This window comes from Alligator mississippiensis, chromosome 2 (assembly GCF_030867095.1).
Source record: "Alligator mississippiensis isolate rAllMis1 chromosome 2, rAllMis1, whole genome shotgun sequence".
NCBI classification, from domain to species: Eukaryota; Metazoa; Chordata; order Crocodylia; family Alligatoridae; genus Alligator; species Alligator mississippiensis.
Window position 1 is genome coordinate 281,512,985 of NC_081825.1, and position 21,930 is coordinate 281,534,914.

Consider the following 21,930-nt stretch of genomic DNA (forward strand, 5'->3'; position numbering starts at 1 on the left):
CAGTAGTCTGATCTTTTTCCTGGGTTCCCTCCATCCCAAAAATAAAATATTGAAATAAAAACAAAAACATTTACATTGAAACCTATACTCTCCCAAGACAACATTTTAGATTAAGTGGTGTGATGACTCACTTGCAGCACAAAGAAGAAAAAGCTTACACTGCGTCCCAGAAACATACTGCAAACATTGGCTGGAGAACATGTGAAATATGACAAGCCAACATTTGCTCTGTTTGAGCTTACTGTGCTTCAAGTCAGACCAGTGCAGGAAACAAAGATCAGAGCACTGTTCTGCATGCTTTTTACCTAGGGGTCCTGCAAAAAAAAGGAACTGACTGTCAAGAGCAAATCATCAAAAAGCAGATATAAATCAAACTACCATGCTCAAATCATGCCTAAATAGTTTGTCTATGATGATAACATCAGAAAGATAAAGACTGAACAGTTAGCTTCATTCAATCCCAATTAAAAAATGTTTCGGTGGTAGGACAGTAACTACACATAAAATGAAAGGTCCTTGTGATAAAGTTATGCTCCTAAATACAGACCATTGAGTCAATTAATGTTTACTTAAATACTTGTCATTTAAAGAAGGAGCTGAGAAAACGATCAACATAACCAAAAGCTTGTGACACCAATTTGCATCCAGTTCCAAGTGCATGTTTTATTTATTTTCAATCAGAACCAATCAGAAAAGAAAATAATCAATGAAGTCGCAATCATGACTGGTATTTGGCCATCTGGGGGCCCCAGTATCTCTCGGCCTGCATCGGAGGCAAGGGAAATTTTTTTTTTCCAGGAGCACGGTGGAGCTCCATATGGTTGAGATCAAAGGTGTTGCTGGGTGCATGGTTCTGCTTTATTGCCAGGCACTGCTGTTAATTAGAAAACAAGATCAGAGGCAGTATTAAAATCCAATTAAATTGATATGAACAGATTGCCAAGTGATGTTCACTAATGTATAATTGAGCACCATGCAAATTTCGGTGGCTGCCTTTTGTTTTTTTCCCCCCTCACTCTGGAATGAATGATGAAGCTATGAAGTTTTTCCTCGTTGTAAAAGATAAACAAGTTAATGCGCTGATCTAGGGGGTATTGCTTCAGTGATTGATGAAAATGAGAGCAGAATATTAAAGTGTGACTTTTTGGGGCTTCTTTTATAATCTTATTTTGTTCTCAGTTCTCTTTTTGTATTATTATTATTGTTGTAGCCAGGAACATGCGCACATTCCTCAACATTCTATCATTTCTAATACCGAGAAAGTTCCTTTGTAGATGGAGATTTGATTTAAACAATTACAAAGCCATGAATATTTCAAGTGACAGCCCTGCTACTGCTGGAAATTAACTTTTCCAAGAACTATATGGACTCTATACCGTATATCTTTGTTTAGAAGCCGCAGCTTCTATTAAATTTAATTACTTCCCTGTGCAGCTTTATATTGAGGGCGACTTCAAAACGAGGGCAGTAGCTATTAAATTTAATTACTTTCCCCTGCGGCTTGCATAGTAAAGGTGCGTGGTTAAGGTGCAGCTACTAAATGAGGGTAGCTTCTAAACAAAGATATACAATATTCATACTGTGTATATTTCTCCTTCTCTCTCAGTCTCTCTCTTTAATATATATGTAGTGTGTGTATAGTATGGTATACATGTTCATAGGTAAGATATAGGTGCATAAATGAAGTTATTAACTGTTAAATGACAGAAGCTTCTTAACAAAGATATATATTTAAGCTATTTATCAGTTTCTATTTCTCAAGATAACTCAAAGGTTGTCATGTACCAAAACACATTTAGAGCTAAAAAAACCCACAGCTTTAAAGAAATAACTGATTTCAGGCTATAAGCTTCATTAAAATATTACTGAAATTTCAAAAGTGTTTTGGAAAATGCATCCAGTAATCTCAAATAAACTGTGATTCCCAAAATAATGGCACCTTTAAGAAACCCATTGAATTCATATTACTGTGTTATATCAATCTAATCAATTGTTAAGTGTGATGGCATATTGAGCTAGAAGTTTTTGTTTTGTTTTGTTTTTCAAATGGGATCTAGGTTAAGAATGAATGGAAGACCAATAAATCACACAAGACAATGTCTGATGTGCTGTTTATGAGATATTTGTGGAGTTTTCAGAAATTGCTTAAATTCTCTTAAAAGGAAAACATGTCTAATCAAATAATGTCATTCTTCCATATGAAGAGATAAACACCACTCTGCTGTTACATTTGTGCTTGCTTTGGGATGTGAAATTATGTGTGGTTTATCTACGTTCATCAGTGCAATGAGGACAATGCAAGAAATGTTACAGCTGTAGGCAGAAGAAAATTTGGGTGTTTATGCAGCAGTTATATTTTTCATCCTTAGTGAGGGCTCCATTTTAGATAAACACCATAGAACATTAAGCAGCCTGAAGATGCTGTCAATTCAATCCCATCCCAGTGGGTCACTTACCATTCATGATTCATTGTGATGTATCACATGTCCACATAAGTAACAAACTAGAATGCTGGTGGGTTTTGTGTAGCGTCTTTCATATCTAAGGTAATTTTGAACTTTTTGCAAAGCAATGCTACAGATTAAACACTAGTAATTCTGTTACAATATAAACAAATAGAGTAGCCGTTATGCACTCAACATCAGATCCTATGTTGTCTTAGAAGACTTAGATGCTAAGGGCCCAGCCCTGCTGCCATTCAGGCAATTGGAAACTGTGGTGCTGAGTTCAGTGAGAGCAGGGTTGTGTCCCAATGATTCAGAAAGTATGTATATAGAAACTAGAGTCCTAAACATTCATTTTCTATGTACAAGCTCTTTCCCAACTACCACTGTCCTTCTCCTCAGGTAAATAAGGGAAATCATCACATGCTTAAAAATGTGCATGCTCAAAATTGTGGCTGCAAATATAGAAATTGGAGGTGGCAGAAATGTGTGGTTTGAAACATTTTTTTTAAATAAAAAGGCCTGTTTGAGAAATAAAAATGAGTGGGGGGGAGTTTAATCATCATCATCTTCTTCTAACTAAATAATGAATATTTTGTTTTTGATCTAATTTGTTTTTCTAATATGATATTGAGTATTAAGAAAGAAAAAAAGAAGATGCTGATGAAGGATAAAGGGGGAAAGTCATTCAATGGTAAAGAAAGCAAAAAAATGTTAGTCAACATAAATAATCATATATTTACTAGGGCTATGTGAAGCTTCTGTCCCTAATTCAATTCGGCTGAGATTCGGCCCTATTTGTTGGCTGAATCTCTGAATCGAATCAGAGGACGCTTTAATCTCTCCGAAACAAATCGGAACACTCTGAATCAATTCGAAGAGATTCAGAAGGATTCAGCGATTCAGACACAGGCACAGCTTTAAATGTTTGTTCTGCATACCTCTAGGTAGCAGGCGGCTCATGAACACTGTGATGCTGGGGCACATGGAGCATCCCACAGGAGCACAGGGGGGCTACCCAGCACATTCGGCAGCAGATCCAGAAGTGGACCAGAAGTACTTCTGGTCCACTTCCAGGTCCACTGGGGAAATGCATGCTGGGGGGGGGTCCCTGCAATCCCCCCCGGCTCAGCAAATGGTGCCTCCTGGGTCTGGGGGTGGGCATCCAGGGTCCCCCTGCAGCCGATCACCAAGCTGGAGGCACATGGCAGGGGGAGGGGGGGTCAGTATGCTCCCCGGTGGATCTGGAAGTGGACCGGAAGTACTCCTGGTCCACCTCTGGGTTCGCCGCTGACCACACTAAGGGCCCTCCTCCCCGCACATGCTCCTGTGGGACACCATCCACCCCCACATTGCAATGTTCACAAGCTGTGCCTGGTACCTCAAGGTATGTGGAAAAAACATTTAAAGCTGTGTCTATGTCCAAATGGCTGATTCTCCAAATCAGCACTGAATCTTCAGATTCAGATTTGGCCTAATCAAATCAGAGACAGTGATCCAAATCAACAAACTGAATCACTGTCCAGATTCATGCCAAATTCAAACTGAATAGGGCCCACTTCACACACCCCTAATATTTACCCACAGTCACACGTGCCCATAGCAGTAGCTGATATACTAAAAGAGGTGGCTGTGGTAGGGGTGTGCTGATACTGTAGTATCTCAGGATATATCTATCTTGTGCAATGTTCACTTGGGTACCAGCAGCAGATTAGCCATAGTAGCACAGAGCTTTGCATAGGCCACTCTGCCCTACTGAGGGACAAGGTAAATTACTTTAAGTGGAACTCTCTGTGCCAATATGGCAATTCTGCTTCCAGTACTCAAGCTGCATTAGACCTAGCTTAGGCGTCTCTATGCTGCACTGTATTGTACAGTGTAGACATATTCCCAAACTGTGAGCACTGCATGATAGAATGTGTGAAAATGCTGACTTCTTAATTTTGGCCACTGAATTTAATAGCTTCCCCTGGGAAAAACTGGGAATTGGGAGAATATTTACACAAATTTATGGTGGAATAAAAGCAACTTTCAAAATGTTAGTTCTGCTGATTTACTGGACTGTAAGAAGTATTGTCAAGAGGGCATGATTCAGAGTTCACTGAAACTAAAGCAATAGAAATCTTAATATGGGCTTCAATAAATTTTGGAACAGCTTCTAAGTGTTTCCTACCATCATTTTCCTGAGGTAACAGGACTCATTTTACTTTACCACAAAAATACTTCTCTATACTTGATGTCAGCTAGCTGTTCTCAGTATAAAACAAGTAAACATCAGTAACTAGATTCTTAGCCACATTATGCTCCATTCCTTCCAGTTAAAGGACTCCACACTGGAAATGAATTTAATTTCCTCACAAGTAGCCAATATTATAATTGATATAGATATGTACAAGTTCTCTCTCACTTCCTTAGCACAAGTCCTTTCCTTTGAACTGCAAGCTTCATTATCTCCCAAGTTTCACATGTTGGATGATAGGGATAATTTAATACTAGGCTGTCAGTGGGTTCCATGTAAAGTTTGCTTTTGACAGAAAGCTAACTGCTGATCTTCAGACACAAAGCCCAGGAAGCTATCAGCAGAGTTCAAAATTAGCTGAGGTCTTTTGGCCTCAGGCCACCCTGGTAACTAATGGCAATTTTAAAATCATTAGTTTTTGCCTGATGGGCCAGTAGTAAGTGTAACCGTGATCATGGCCCAAAATCTAAGAAAAAGGCCTCCAGGCCCAGCTTTTTGTCAGGATTACAGCTTTACTTACCTAAGCGGTTTTACATTATTACAGTATATGAGCTGTAGTAAGCTTGGTACAGCTAAGATGGTAGCAAAATTATTGACCTATCTACAGCATGATATTGATCAAACAGAAAATGCTGCCATGAAGAATTTAAGGTATAAATCATTTGCTAAGGACAAGTCAGTTACACTCACCAGTGGGCACAACGTTATGATCTACAGATTTGGTTCCAATGTTGACATACAGTACCTGTGTGGAAAATAAGACAGTACAAGTATGATAAAGGTTCTCTGCTGAAGCTAAGTTTCCCCATTTAAAAACTATGTTATGTACTTTCTTACAAGCATGTTATAAAATGCTTATCTTCATAAAGATCTGAATCAAAACACTGAACATCCCCTCACCAAAAATTCAAATATTAACAACACTGAAATAGCTGGACTTGCCTATTGTGGGAATAATTTCACATCTTGAACTGAAAGTTTCAACATGTGTGGAGGGATTTTAGCAGAAGGATCTCATTTAGGAAAATGGTGATGAATATTGTACTGCAGAAATAAATGTCAAATTTCTTTTGCTTCATATTTTGAGAGTACTTTGAACAAACTTGATCCAATGTGGATTGGACACATTTAATTGGCAACTATAATGACAATCAGATTTTGGCCTCTTAACTATCTGGAAGAATAGACATATCTGCATTTATATGGTTTGAAGTACTAAAAAAATAGGTTGATTTAAAGGGTTGATTTTAGAATCGTGTGCCCGGAAAAACTTATTATGTAATGAGGGCCAGATTGTGGAGTCCTTACTCATGATGAAATAAAAGGAGACTGTGGCAGAGCAAGGTACTACTTTAAGAATCTGTGTCTATAAACAAATGATAGAACAGAAAAACATATATACATATTTTTTTTAATATTGGTTTAAAAGCATGCGCATGCTAACATACATCTATATGCGTATAATCCTGAATGGGCAGGAATGGAAAGAAAAGTTAAGTAAAATGGAAACGAGCTACACTCATGAAAGTGAGTTAGTAACTATAATGAATCCACAAAAGTTAAATCATTAACAATGGAATGGGCAAGAGGAAATATTTAATGAAAAGACAGAAAAAGTAGGCAGTATTAAGCATGGGGTTAGGCCTGTGCGAATAGGGAAGTATTTGATTCGGATTCAGCCAATCTGGAGGACGGTGATTCAATTTGGAGATTTGGATCATGGTCCCGAATTCATTCAGCCAAAATTGGCTTAGGAAGATTTGGCGCTGATTCAGAGAGATTCGGTGATTCGGATCAGCTGGGGAGAGGCAGACACAGACGGGAGGCTGCAGGTTCTCCCGCAGCTCCTCCAGCTGTGCCTGCCTCTCCCTGGGCAGGGGAAGCCACAGGAGAATCCCTGCCCCAGCCCCATCCCCTGCCCTGCCCCAGCCTAGTCCCGGCACTTAAAAATTTTTTTTTTGTAAGTCCTGCACTCACCAGCTCTGGCAGCGGCAACTGAGGCCTCTGGGTGCTCATGGCAGAGCCCCCCCATGCAGTATAAGGAAGTGGGGAGTAGCAGGGATGACCACCCCCCTACTTGGCACCTGCACTTGCAGCTTTCACATCATGCAAGTGCAGCACAACTCAGCAGGGCACCACGTGCTGTCCAGGAGCTAGGGCCACTGGAGCTGAGTTGTGCTGGGCTCCGGCTGACAGAGGGAGTCATCTCAGCTCCCAGACAGCGCATGGCACCCTGCCAAGCCACACTGCACCCGCACCATGGGGCAGCTCCTGCATGGGTGCCAAGCGGAGGGGGCAATCTCCGCTGCCCCCCACTCCATGGGGGGGCTCTGGCATGATCCCTCAAATGCCCCAATCACTGCTGCCAGAGCCCATGAGTGTGGGGCTTTTTTTTTTTTTTTTTAGTTCTGGGAGGCTGGGCCAGGCAGGGGATGGGCCTGGGCAGGGCAGCCAGGGGGGCTGTCCTTCAGCTGTGCCTGCCTCTGCCCCAACAGGAGGAGCTGTGGGGGCTATGCCCTGCTGCCACTTGCCCAGCTGACATGGGGGGGCAGGTGGGAGTGGCGCAATCCAGGCACAGCTCACTCCAGGCAGCATCAGGGCATAGCCCCCACTCCCAGCGCTGCCGCGCCTGTATCAGTGCTGGAGTGGAGGCTCTTCCCTGCTACTGCTTGCCAGCCTGCATGCGGGGTGCAGGATGTGGGCATGGCAGTGCTGGAACCATGGTCTATGCCCTGCTGCCGCTTGCCCTCTTCCACTTGGAGTGAGCCAAGCCTGCATCCCACCCCCACACCCCCCCAGCTGTATCAGCTGCCTGTTTAGTCTAGGGCTGAATCCCCGAAGCGGCCAAATCTTTTCCAAATCAATTCAGATGCTTTGAATTGATTCAGAAATTTTAATTGGTCTCCTGATTTGATTCAGATTCAGAGATTTGGTACCTGAATTGGGCAAAATCTCCAAATTGAATCAGCTCCTGAAGCTTCTCACAGCCCTACATGGGGTACCCTGCCAGTGGGAGCTGCATCCCCCTTTAGAACTGGATGACACTGTGGGAGCCTCTAGAGACTTTTTAAAAAGAACCCAAAGCACATAAGAATCCCCACCTCCTTCCCCTCCATCCTCAAAGGCACATCCTGTCCCCCACCCTTTCCCGGCCTGCCTTTGCTGCTTTGCCCACTGTCCTGGCTGCATGGGGGCTGAGCTCAGCTGCGTGGCAGCAGCAATGGGAAAAGAGGTAGGGCACCCTAACAGCAAGCATGGTGGGGGGCAGGGGGGACTTCAGTGTGGATTCCACAGACTTCAGTGTGTATTCTCCTTAGATTTCATAGATTTTTAGGGTATGAAGATACCTCAGTAGATCATCAAGTCCAACCCCCTGCCCTGGGCAAAAAAGAGTGCTCGGGTCAGGTGAGGGCTTGTCAGATGAGGGGTCTTAAAGACTTCCAAGGTAGGTGAGAGCACCACCTCCCTTAGAAGCCCATTCCAGATTTTGGCAACCCTCACCATAAAGAAATTTTTCCTAATGCCTAGTCTAAATCTGCTCTCCATCAGTTTATGGCCATTGTTCCTAGTAACCCCAAGGGGTGCCCTTGTAAACAGAGTATCCCCTATTCTTTGCTGCCCACCCCCCATGATGAATTTGTAGATGACCACAAGAGCCCCTCTCAGCCTTCTTTTGTGGAGAAGTCCATTTGTCCTTCCTTGTTCATTTGATGAGAAAATGTGACAAAAGACTGACAAATATAATCATTTATTGCAGGAACTGATTCACATCTTGGCTGTGAAGAGTATAAATAATGGGATCCTATGATGGTATATTACAACGTCTCTGAACAACATGGAAATTGGCCCTATAGGAACAAGAGTCCTTAGAAAGCTATGTTTATTGGGCATCTCTAAGATCCTGAGTATTGTAATAAACTCACTGGCTGCAACCAGATGTGCAGGGGCATGTGCTTGCAGTGTCACAAACAGTAGCAGCACAAATTTGTGCTTCTACTTTGTGCCGCCATATACACCCTTGCACTTGTGCTTTAGTGATGGAAAAATTGTCCCGCTTTGGGCAAACTGCCTTTTTCCCCCACTCGTCCCAGCTCCCAGTGTGCTGGAGCAGCCAGGGCATGCATGAAATAGTAGAGATGCTCTTGACAGAAGCCAGAGTATCTCCCTGGAAGACCAAGCCTCCGTTTGTTCTAGCGCATGCTGTTGTAGCGTGCACTGCGCTGCTTTTTTTCCCTCAGTGTGTCTTTTTTTACTACTGGGAAATCCTGGTAGGAAATGTTGTCCACACACCGCAAATTTGCAGTGCAAGGCACATTTTAATGTTGCAAGTGTGTGGCTTGTCGCACTGCAAAGAGGTCTGAGGCATCACAAACAGCATGTGTCTGTATGTCTGGACACAGTCATTGATGCCTTGGTCTAGGTTAGCCTTTCATTAGTGATTGTTTTCCCCATAAAAATTCTTAGCCGCCAGAATTGCCTTTTAAATAGTAAACACAATCAACCATTTAACTAACATATTTGAGAAAAATCTTCATCATTACAGGGAAATGAATAGATATTTCCCATCCTCTTCTTATCAAGTCTTTTGAACACTTCTCCAATGATAAGGAAAAATATTTTTTCTAACTTACTTAGATCCATGAGACTACAAAGATTTTGCCTTTATTCATTTGGGATTAGTAGATTATTCTAAACTTCCAAGACCAAAGCTACCTAGAATACCAAGGTCACAAGCCATGTGCAGAAATTAAGAATGTTAAAGATAACCAAATATTATCTATTAGAACAAAGGGGGGGTGTCTGCATGAGATTCTAAATGCATAGTAGACTAATTCTAGCGCACAGAAGGCAAAAACTGTGCTAATGTGCAGTAGAATTAGTCTACTGCACATTAGTGTCACAGAAAAAAGGAGTGCACCAGCATTATTTTGCAGTAGCACTGATTACAGAGCATTAAGATAATACCTGCAATTACAGGTACTAAACTTAATGCGCTGTAATTATAGTGCTACTATAATACTAATTATATAGTATAATGAACGTGTAGATGCATCGAGAAAGTTGTAATTATTCATGAACTAGACTAGACTTCAGTCCATTCTCTTGTAACACTTTTTGACTCTACAGTAAAGAGAGTTCAAGGGTTAAGAATAGAGCTTAAGGGTTATCTAGTCCAACTTCCTATCTTCATCCAAACCATAGCAGATGTATGGTTATCTAGCCTCTTGAAAGTCCCCAGTATGAGATTCCATGGTTTCCCTAGTCAGTTTGTCTAATTTTCCTATCATATCTGCAAAAAGACTTTTGATATATCTAATGACCATACACTTTTTCTAGGATCTATGGGGTGAAGTAAGGAAGGAAGGAAGGAAGGACTTTGACTTTTAACTACTTTATTCAGGGGTTCAGGGTACAGAAATTTGGCCCCTCTGGGGTCCAGGTTCAATATATAAGACAAAGATAAACAAATCACCATCAAACAAAAGCACCATGCCATTACATTCATAACATCACACCATGACAGACACCTTCACAGTATTACACGGTGTGCCTAACATGCCATTATGCGTTCAGGACACCCGGCCACATGGTCGTACAGACCAAAGTCCTATATAAACAAATGATTCCTCCCTGCTCTATCCAATAGTACACATAACAAAACCTTCAACTTCCCAAAGAAAAAAAAAAAGCAAAAGGCAGCCTGGTGAGTGCCCAGGGTGCAGCATGAGCTTAGAGAGTCACAGTCCCCCACCAAGCCCGCCCAGTTGCCCAGACCGGTCATGACATCAGAGTGCATATTGAAGATGGCCATCCTCCACATGACACAGTGGTCCCTCAAGGGCCCAGGCTTCCTCAAAGGCGGGCACCGTCTGCCGGACAGCATAAACTGCAGTGAGAGGTGTGCCAGCAGCAGGGGGCTGAAGTCACAGGGCATTGTCTGAGCTGGTCCCCGCAAGCCGGTTGTGGCGGCTCTTGAGGACAGCCATCTTGGCCTGACCCAGTAAATTTGCCCAGGCAGTCAGTGCCCTGCTCAGCCACCTAGTACAGGTAAGAGCACATGCAGGTAGTCTCTGACAGGCTCCTGCCCAGTGTCCACAGTGGTGGCTTGAGGGTGACAAAGAGTAGCCACAAGTAGGGACAGTTGAGGAAGGCATGAAAGAGGTCTTCCTCAACGCCCCCAGGGCAGAAGGGGCAAGCCGTCGAGGCAGCTGTATCAAGGAAGGAAGGAAGATGAGAGAGGTACAGAGTTTTATTCCATCTTATTTCACCAGTTTTGCAACTTAAAAGATGACTAGGGTGGTAGGCTGTTTTATGGAAATATCAGAGCAATACTTGAATATAGTGACCAACCGAGAAATCAGACACACACCTCTGGCTCAGATAACTTGTCTAAAATATCCAATTAGATGCAGAAACACTTGATAAGACAAGTTATTTCAGTAGCATCTGACCACATTAAAGCATCTTTCAGCACTTGATTGTGCTAGCCTGCCTCAGCTAATGGGACTGTGGCAGTCCAATTGAGGAATCTTAGGATGAAAAGGTATTCCAGAATTCAGCACTGGATTCTAGCATTAAGGAACACATCCCACTCTGAACAATTGTCTCCTTGCCCAATATCCAAAATGATGGTTTTTATGCAACTTTTGTTTTTTGTAGTTAAGAAATTTTGTTTATTAAGAAATAAAAGATGAAAAGAATGTATTGATACTAACATTTAATCAAGGCACTCACGAGAGACATAGTCCACTGCCACTTTCTCCCTCTCTCTCCTGAAGCTTTGCTAAGAGATATAAAAGCTGAAGGGATTTAATGTTGTTTTCTCTAGTATCAATTATTGGATACTGGTGAAAACAAGTGCTTAAATATCCTGTAGCTTTCAAGAACCCTGCCAGTTTTGATGTGCTACACTCCAGCATACCATGCAGAATATCTATTTCCTAGATAGATAGGAAATAAGATAGGTCTGATGCTGCCTGTCTCAATATTCTATACTCCCAACCTTGCTGGATTCTAAGTCACTGCATTGTAGGCTGTTTCAGCATCTTTTGCATTTAGAGATAGGCCAAGCTCCACCTACAAGGTGCTTAATTACCATTGAATTAACAGAAGACAATCTGTATTGGAACCTAAAAAGATTAGGCGTGCATCCAGACAAGTGCACACATAGTTTGAATCATAGAAAATTAGGATTGAAGGGACCTCAGGAGGTCATCTAGTCCAACCCCCTGCTCAAAGCAGAACCATCCCCAACTAGATCACCCCAGCCAAAGCTTTGTCTAGCCAGGTCTTAAAAACTTCCAAAGATGGATATTCCACCACCTCTCTGAGTAACCTGTTCCAGTGTTTTACTCCTAGTAAGAAAATTCTTCCATATATATATAACCTAAACTTCCCTTGCTGCAACTTGAGACCTTTGCTCCTTCTTCTGTCATCTGCCACCACTGAAAACAGTCTAGCTCCATCCTCTTTGGAACCTCACTTCAGGTAGTTGAAGGCTGCTATTAACTCCCCCCTCAGTCTTCTCTGGACTAAACAAGTCCAGTTCCCTTAGTCTTTTCTCATAAGTCATGTTCCCCAGCCCCTTCACCATTTTTGTTGCCCTCTGCTGGACCCTCTAATTTGTCCTTTACGTGGTGGGGGGGCCGAAAACTGAACACAGCACTCCAGATGTGGCTTCACCAATGATGAATAGAGAGGAAGAATCGCATCCCTGGACCTGCTGGCAACACTCCTACTGATACAGCCCAGTATGCCATTAGCCATCTTTCCAACAAGGGCACACTGTTGGCTCATATTCAGCTTGTTGTCCACTGTCACCCCTAGGTCCTTTTCTGCAAAGCTGCTGCTAAGCCAGTCAGCCCCCAGCCTATACCAGAACATGGGATTGTTCCATTCTAAGTGCAGGACTTTTCACTTGTCCCTGTTGAATCTCATGAGATTTCTTTTGGCCCAATCCTCCAATTTGTCTAGGTCTCTCTGAATCCTAGCCCTACCCTCCAGCACATCTACTACTCCCCGCCAGCTTGATGTCATCTGCAAATTAGCTGAGGGTGCACTCTATGCCATCTTCCAGGTCGTTGAACAAAAACTGGCCCCAAAACCGACAGCTGGAGCACTCAACTTGATACTGGCTGCCAACAAGGTATCGACACCCTCTGAGCCCAATACTCCAGCCAATTTTCTATCCACTTTACAGTCCATTCATCCAGTCCGTACTTCCTTAGCTTGCCTGTGAGAATGTCTTGAGAGACCGTACCTAAAGCCTTGGTAAAATCAAGTTACAGTAAAATCCTCATTATCAGTCATGAGTGGGGAATGCTGGGTGCCAGTTATGTAGAAATTCGGGTTATCAGAGACAGATAATGCAAAGTGGGGGAAGGGGGTGGCAGCAGCTGCCCTTGGAGTGATGAGAAGGGTAGCAGCCGCATGCAGAGCGGTGACAGTGCAGGGTGGTGGGTGATGGCTGTGACAGCCATGTGCAAGCTGGCCGGTTGGCCGGAAATTCTGTTTAATAGATATTCCGGCTTGTAGAGTGCTGGATAACAGGGATTTTACTGTATATCACGTCCACTGGTCTCCCTACATCCACTGAGCCAGTTAGAGCAACTTGTGCCGCTGCAACTTGTTCCCAGGGAATGCCTGTGCATGCATGCTCTGGCATGCAGCAAGTTGCCCCAGGTAGGGTAGGGGAAGCTGGGGCCAGCACCTGGGCTGACCCCAGCAGCCTTACCTGGGGTCCTGGGGGCTTCCTAAGAATCCAGTGGTGGCAATCTGGCAGCAAGAAGCCTGGTTGGCATCCAGAGCATGGCTCTAATTGACCAGGCTCCAGTTTCAAGCAACACATACTGCCAGTATGTGCTCCACCCTGCTTTTTCTGACGCAGGTTTTTTTCACGCTAGCATCACCCTGTGTCAAAAAAAACCTAGTTTGCATGTACTGCAAATTAGCAGTGCAGGGAATGCCTGCATGTGCAGTGTCACAAACTTATATCACATGCAGGCATATCCATGAATGGCACGTGCCCCCGGTAGCTGGGGAGCACAGCTGCACCAGCGGCAGCAGAAGCCTGGCAGCAGTTAGCTGGGAGCTCCCGCAGACACCGCCAACACTATCAGCAGCAGGGCGGGGTAGCGAGTGCTGACCATGGGTTGGCAACCACCCGCAGGTGCCACCGGTAGCAGTGGCAGCAGCCAGGGGCGATCAGGGACCACCCGCAGATGCTGCCAGCACCAGGTGGTGAGCAGCAACTTCGCTGCCTTTTTGTAGGGGGTGCACCACCATGCGTAGGGGGTGCACGTGCATCCCCTACGCATTGCCCTGGGCATACCATACATGCACACTTGTCTGGACACAACGTAGGAGTACAGCTCGAATAGTCACTTTCATTGGAATTCAGAAAGCTCTGAAAAACTCAGACTGATCCTTCAGTAGGAACGGACCCCAAGATCAATGGAGAGATCCCCACTGAAATCACTACATCATGCCCTAAATGTTTAATAAAATGCCCTTGCTATCAAAAAGACATTTATCTGATAAAGTAAAACTGAACAAATGAACAGAAAGGGGCTGAAACCTCCTTACTCAGAAGCTTTTAAAAAGTTTCCAACATTCTTTTTAGCTGTCATACTATAAGTGACTGACTTTCTGCATCATTTTAAATTCTGTGGCACTATTTTTTATCCCTCCAGTTATCTGCTTGCAAATAGGGATGAACCTACTTACTGAAAATTAATAGGAATATCTATGAATTTGTAATATTTATTAATACACATGCATCTACTATGTACAGTTTATCTGCATTGTTGCCTGAGAACAAAATGCCCGTTTTGGGTTAATATCAGGTGATTTTAATTTCCTTGAATTGCCTCGCCTCTCAGCAATTGAAAGAGCATACACAGAGGCACCTGCATGCTTCTAACATTTGATGTATCATTAAATATGCCTTCTCACATTGGGCACATAAACCCTGATAAAGTTTCACCTTTTAACGAAATAAATGACTCAATTAACAAGATGAAAAACAGCAGTGTGATGGCAGACCCTCTTGGTGGCAAAAAAAGGATAAAAAAGAATTATCCCAGCAGGGTGTTAATACAGGGAGCGCCACAACACACAGCGGGCACCTGATTTGACTGACAGCCACCCAGCAAAGCTGACAGATTTGTCAGCTTGCTGACCGCTGGCTTGAGTCCCTCGCACCACCCTAGGAATAAATTGTTGCTCAGGAATGGCTGGGCAAGCAGTCACTTGTCTCTGTTAATCTAATTGAAATTTTTAAAGTTGTTTTTCTTTTTATCTTCTGCTCTGCAGAAATGCTCTTTCTGGGAGCAGCCATTTTTGGCATCCTTCGATAACTACCTTCCTCACAGTGCCACAGACTTTTTTTTTTTTTTTTTAAATGTATTGCTAGGAATGCTGGGCCAAATTTCCTCAGTGACTTGGATGTAACCTCACTCAGCTGGATAGAGTTGGATGGATGTAGCAGGAGCAGCATTTGACTGACTGTGAAGAAAGAATATCTTGTTAAGGCAGTAGGCTGAGGTTTAGTAAAACTGCATTCAGTTCCCTGCTCCAACCAGGACTCCCTGGTGACCTTGGGCAAATCACTTCCTTTTCACTTTAGTTCCTCCCCAGGGAATACAGACAATATTTTTTTTTTCTTTCACCTTTGTCTGTCTGGCCTATTTACACTGTAAATAATTTTATCTTGAGAAGGCCTCCCACTATGAACAATGGGCCCTGATCTCGTAATTGGAGCAAGTGGGGTAAAAGCATGTACACAGGCAGCTACCACAGAGTAGCTGATGGGCTGTAGATCTCCATCCACATTTGCCTCATGATCATTTCTTCATAAGCCCATGATCACAGCTACACGACAATATATCTGGAGTAAGTTCATTAACTTCAGTGTCCAAAAAGAATTTGGCCCCAGAGAGTCATGTAAATCACACCAATGAGGAAAATGGAATATTTTCTCTTTGTTACTATTTAAGTGCACAGTTCTGCAACCCAGTGTGCCAGTGCAGCCATGACCTGTTCCAACTGTTCTACTTCTGGAACACAACTGGTACATCTACATGTGGGCTTTACTGTGGTGTTCATTAATTAGCTCCATAGTAAAGTGTCACCTTCTACACGTGCAGAGTTATTAGGCCATAGTGTCACGGGACAGGGTCCTCAAGGACAGCCGTGATCTCCTAAGGCCCCTCGACCGTGCCAATTTGGCCCAATGGGCACCCTCAGTTCTCACCCACCACGTCTTTGATGAAAAATATAAATAGGGAGGCTGCCTTTAAGACCTCTTGGACACGGTCTGATGGACTCTCTGAACCCCGTGGGTTCCCAGACCCCTTGTAGGACCCGTTCCATGCTGGGTGTTTCAGGGGACACCCTAGCCTTATGGGATATATGCGAGGTTCCAACCACCCCTTTACCACGACCCAAGCCTCGCAGATAGTACTGGCGTTGTCATACCTAGACCCCATTATACTTCGGCCTCTTGTCCTCATGGGCGCAGCCCATGTCTCTGCTCCCCTTGGCACTGGGCTCTGTGCCCTGTGAAGTGCTGCCCCCTCTGGCGCCAGGGTCCCCACGCTGCTGTGGGCCCCCAATGAGGCCTCCTCCTCCCCCAAATAGCCTCACTCAAACCACCGGTCTTATAAAACAGCAAACAAAACATAAGCCCCTGGGCTATAACATAACACAAGCTACATAAGGTGTGCTTGGCCCCTCTACATTACCCGGAGCAGAACTTAGTCAGGCCTCTTCCCTTCACATGCTTCAGGAGGGCTCCTTCTCCCTTGGCCGCCAGCAGAGAACTGCCTCTTAGTCCCCATGCTGGGGTTTGTATGGGCCCAGGGCCCTGCCCCTTCCGGCCAGCTGACCAGGAGCAGGCTAATTTCTTCATTAGCTGGTTGCCATGGCAACCTGCACCTGGGCTCCTGTCTGGCTCTTTGGGCTCTTCCCAGGCAATTTCTCGTCTTTTAGGAGCAGGCACCTAAGTGGCCTGCGACACCTCCCCCCTTAAGACCCAAACTCACCAGGGTGGGTCTTCATTCTTTACCCCCGTATTCTTCTTTTTAGGCTTTTCATGCTCTTGCCGCCCGGCAACTCTTGAATATGGAGACGAAGGTTTTCAGGTGCCTCCTGCTCGCCTTTTACCCAAGGACGCACCATGTGGGATTTAATAGGGGTTACCCCGCCACGGGTAGTTCCCCCACATTAGCCATCCTTGGTAAGATGTGGTTTCAGTTGGTTGGGACTCTGGCCTTTTAGTGCCAACGGGGTCCTCCTACATTATGCTCTCTCTATTTTCACCCCAAGCTCTGCAGCAGGACAACCAGCACCTTCTCCTTTCTTCCAGGAAAGTTCCTCTCTATCCGTTAGGGTGTCTGCTCCCCCTCAACTTGGGCTCAGTTCTGTCCCTGTTCCTCCTCTCAGAACCGGTTGTGGGGTTTCCCACTTCCCTACGGCTCCTTGCAAATCCATGAGCCTACCCCAGATCTCCCACTGCACTCTTAATGCTTTTTGGGCACATTCTTCCGCCCAAAATTCTATTTTTCCCTGAGCCGGTGGGTCTGCCTCCAGCCCCCATGTACACTTTTACGTAAACCACACCCCTGACCCTTGTTGCAACCAGCTTTCTTAGGGCCCACCACTTCACTTGCCCTGGGAGGTTGTTGACATACACCTGGGGTCTCTTTCCAGGCCTTTGCTCCCCCCCCGTTTGGGTATTTTTGGCTCAGTGGAACCCCCTGCTCCCTTGTTTGGGTATGCAGCCTGCATCTGGGATGCGGTTTGCCTCGGTGTGAGATTTAGTGTCCCTCCTTCATTATAAAACATGAGGCCCAGCTCTATTCCCTCTAAGGCCTCCTTGGGTGATCGTCTCCTCTCTCTCTCTCTCATCTCTAGCCCTTCAGCCTGCTTTCCCTTCAGGGTCTCAACTAATCTCCCTCTTCTGGAGTCTCTCTCTGGCCCACCTTGTGCTAGGCTTTGAGCCCCCTGTAGTCTGTTTCCTCAGTTCTGGATGCTTCACCCTCTGCAGGCTATCTTGGGGGATCAGCCCCTGGTCTTGCTCCCTGTGCTTGACTGCACCCTTGTCCCCACAGTTATATCTGCTGTACCTGTTACAGCTGTCTGAATTCGCTCTGGCTTGGTGGACACCCTCTGATCGTACCTGCCCAAGAATTCCTCCAGCGTCTGCCTTATTCGGTCCATCTCCACTGCATGGTTGCTCATCAACTGTTCCCATTTCTGGTTCAGGCACTGCATGAGTGCAGATAGGATCTCTTCCTTCATGGTCATAGGATCTACCCCCTCAGATCCCTCGGTCATAGTGCTCTTCTCTATCTGCACTAGGCCTGTTTTGTATCTCAAACTCTCCTGGCCTAGATATTTGGGTGGCTTCTCCTGTTCCGGAGGCCTCCGCCCCTCTATCCACGTAGTCTCTAGCCATGTCTCCATCTCCCACAAGGCCTCTTTCAATGCCTCAACCTCCTGGGATTGCCCTTGACATTCGGCTTTCACTACAGCTATGTATTTTGCTAGCTGTGCTCCCAGCGCAACCAACCTCTTTTCCATTATATCCATAGCCCCTAGCATTTGAGGCTTCTGCTCTGCTTTGGTAAGCGTTGTAACTCCTGCGGCATCTGGCATCTGAATCTCACAGGGACCCCAGGCTTTTGTAACAATCTGATCTCTCACTTCTCGTAGCCTTTTATTCTCCGCTTCCAGCACCTGTGTTTGCTGTTTTGCAGCTTGTACTTGAAGCTGTAGCTGCTCACCCTCTGCATGCATCACCACCTCTTTAGTTGAGCGGTCTTCTATGAGGGCTTTCAGAAGCTGTACCTGTTCCCCAAGTTGGTCCTTTTCTATCTCCACCCTCTGCAACTGGGCCTGTAACCCGTCATTCTCCTTATTCAGGGCCTCTACCTCTACCTCCTTCTCATGAGACAACTTTTGATCCTGCAGTGCTTTGTAATTTGCCATATAGGTTCTCACCTTCTCCATCTCTTTCAAGATCACCTTTCCTGCTTCTTCTGCTTGGGTATGGCTTTCAAGCAGTTTGTCCTGCAGCTCTTGTGCCAAGTGTTCTGCATGTGTGCACTTCTGTTGCCAGTCCTCCAACTCCTCCTGTAGCCCCTCTATTCAGTCCTCCTGGCTGTGGATTTCTTTCTGTAGGACACCTATCAGGCTTTTTGACACATACAACTTCTGTAGCATCTCTTTCTGTTCCCCTGCCTGGGTTGTGCAGGGTCAGGAGACCTTGATGTCCATGCTGCCATCCCCTTCTGCATCCTCTGTAGCTTCTGTTCCTGCTCTCGCTCTTCTGGGCTTCATTCACAATAAGCTGTTCTAATGTGTGAGTTCTCTCTGCTTCCGCCACTATCAAGCACCTGATTTCTTTGAAGCCTCCTTCCTTTTTCTCTGCTTGTACTTGCTGCTCTAAAGCAGTGACCCTTCCCTCAGCTTGTTCTCTCTGGGATTGGGCTACCTCTAACTCCCACTCCAACCATGCCATTTTTTTCTTGCAACTCATCCACCCACAATAGCCAGGCGAAATTCTCTTGTCTCAGGCCCTCTATGTTCTCCGCCTCCTCCATAGCTAACCTGATCTTACTCCCTTACTAGTCGGGGCCCAAATGCTTCTCCCTGTACAGCCTCCGGCAGCGGTAATTTCCCACTCTGCTCACCTTTCAGGGATGTGGTGCCGCTGCCTTACTATCACTCTCAATTTCTGTTTTAGTCCAAAGATTTGTTCCCCTTCTCAAGGACACAGGTCCCTTCCCTGTGCATGGCTAGATTCCCAGCCAATGCACCAGTTGTCACAGAATGGGGTCCTCAAGGACAGCCGTGATCTCCTAAGGCCCCTTGACCATGCCAATTTGGCCCAATGGGCACCCTCAGTTCTCGCCCGCCACATCTTTGATGGAAAATATAAATAGGGAGGCTGCCTTTAAGTCCTCTTGGACACTGTCTGATGGACTTTCTGAACCCTGTCGTTTCCCAGACCCCTTGTAGGTCCCGTTTCACGATGGGTGTTTTGGGGGGCACCCTAGCCTTATGGGCTATATGCATGGCTCCAACCACCCCTTTACCATGCCCCAAGCCTCACAGATGGTACTGGTGTTGCCGTGCCTAGGCCCCATTATAATTCAGCCCCTTGGTCTCACTGGGCTCTCCACAGCCCATGTCTCTGCACCCTCTCTGGCGCCGGGGTCTGTGCACTCCAGATGCTGCACCCTCTCTGGCGCTGGGGTCCCCACACTGCTGTGGGCCCTCAATGAGACCTCCTCCTTCCCCAAATAGCCTCACCCAAACCACCAGTCTTATAAAATGGCAAACAAAACATAACACAAGCTACGTAAGGTGTGCTTGGCCCCTCTACATTACCCGGAGCAGAACTTAGTGAGGCCTCTTCCCTTCACATACTTCAGGAGGGTTCCTTCTCCCTTGGCCACCAGCAGAGAACTGCCTCTCAGTCCCCATCCTGGGGTTTATATGGGCCTAGAGCCCTGCCCCTTCCGGCCAGCTGACCAGGTGCAAGTGCAGGCTAATTTCTTCATTAGTTGGTTGCCATGGCAACCTGCACCTGGGCTCCTGTCTGGCTCTTTGGGCTCTTCCCAGGCAGTTTCTGGTCTTTTAGGAGCAGGCACATAGTGCCCTGCAACACATAGTAAACTAATTAACTCCTCTGTAAAGTACTACTGCCCAACACAGATACTATCCTACGGTGGAATTATTTACTACACCACAACTCATGTGTAGACGGTGCCTGGGGCTGGCTGGGGCATCCTACAGTGCAGGATGGCATGCCAGCTAACCCCACACTGTAACATCCTCATGCCCCTGCCAGCCCCTCCACAGCATGGTGAGCTGGAGTGGAGCAGCTCCAGGCTGGCAGGCTGACTCCCCGGGCCTCCTTCCAGCTGGGGCTGTGCTGCCCTGGCTCATCATTCTGCACTCCTGGGCACACATATAAACCCTGCACCCATGAACAATAAACTCTGATACAAACTGTGCCGAGTTTATTCAGCAGCACTAATTACATGTCTAGATGTACCCAACTTGTCACAGTAACAACCTGTTCTGGAACTTTTACTGAGATTTGATACTTGCTTCTCTCATGAATGAAGACTGCTCAGTATAACCCTTGCAGATCTGGACCCAGATCTGGACCCTTAATTTATCTGCAGTTCCCTCTTATAAATTTCCAGCACCTTCTGTACTATTGATTTTCATATTAGCTGCAGGAAAGAATATTGTTTTGCTTCTGGGAATGGATGGAAGGGACCTAAGTAGATCATCAAGTCCGAACCCCTGCCCTGGGCAGGACAGAATACTGGGCTCATATGACCCCAGCTAGGTAATTATCAAGCTTCCTCTTAAAGACCCACAATGTAGGAGCCAGCACCACTTCTCTTGGAAGTTGGTTCCAGATCCTAGCCACCCTGATTGTGAAGTAGTGCCTTCTAATGTCAATATGGGTGTATTCAAAGTAAGCTTGGATTTTTAAAATCAAAGATGGTCCTGAAACTCCATGTTCTGAAGAACCTGTCAATAAATTGAAAAATCAGCCATGGAGCAATCACCTCATTGGAGGAAACAATGATCAGGGATTGCACAAAATCAAATCCCTTGGCTGTCAGAATTTTTTAAGACAGTAGAGGTAAAGATGTATAAGGCATGTACTTAAAGTCAGTCATGTATTACTGACATTTTTCAGGAATCTGTGGTGTCTTCAAATGATGCACCACCTTTTCATGTGAAATTGCATCATTAAGCATTGACAATACCTCTATTAGTTCCATAGTTAGGAACTACAGGACTATGAAATGTGAAAGAAATATGGCATATGAAACTATGTATGTTCTTAACTGACACTACTCACATTCATACACCCAAGAATGCTATTAGAAATGGCCACTTCCCTTTTACCATATTATCTCACATACAATATGCCCCAGAATATACTACTCACATTGTTTTTGAAGGGCAAAATAAAGAAAAAAAAACTTTCCTTGATGTAAGTAACTGAGTGGCAGCAGATAGGGAGCAGAGCTCATTCAGTATTCTTCTCTCTTGGACTAGTGTGCAGATTTTATTTTCCCCTTTTCTGTAACTGGTAGAAAGTATTCTTACCATATTTCTCACACGTAATGAACACAACAATTTCCAGCAACTAGTTTTTGGGGGGAGGGAGGGAGTACATGCTTTATGTGAAAAAAATATGGTAATAAGCAA

At 45.2% G+C, this 21,930-nt stretch overlaps 1 long non-coding RNA gene across 1 annotated transcript; it reads right to left on the minus strand.

The window, feature by feature from the left end:
• Nucleotides 1–660: 660 nt before the first annotated feature.
• On the minus strand, nt 661–16,487 carry LOC132248435 (uncharacterized). Its single transcript, XR_009459630.1, has 3 exons — nt 16,428–16,487; nt 5,374–5,428; nt 661–874 (listed from the first exon to the last, which is right to left on the minus strand). It is a non-coding gene; the product is annotated as an uncharacterized LOC132248435 (long non-coding RNA).
• Between the last annotated feature and the right edge of the window lie 5,443 nt (nt 16,488–21,930).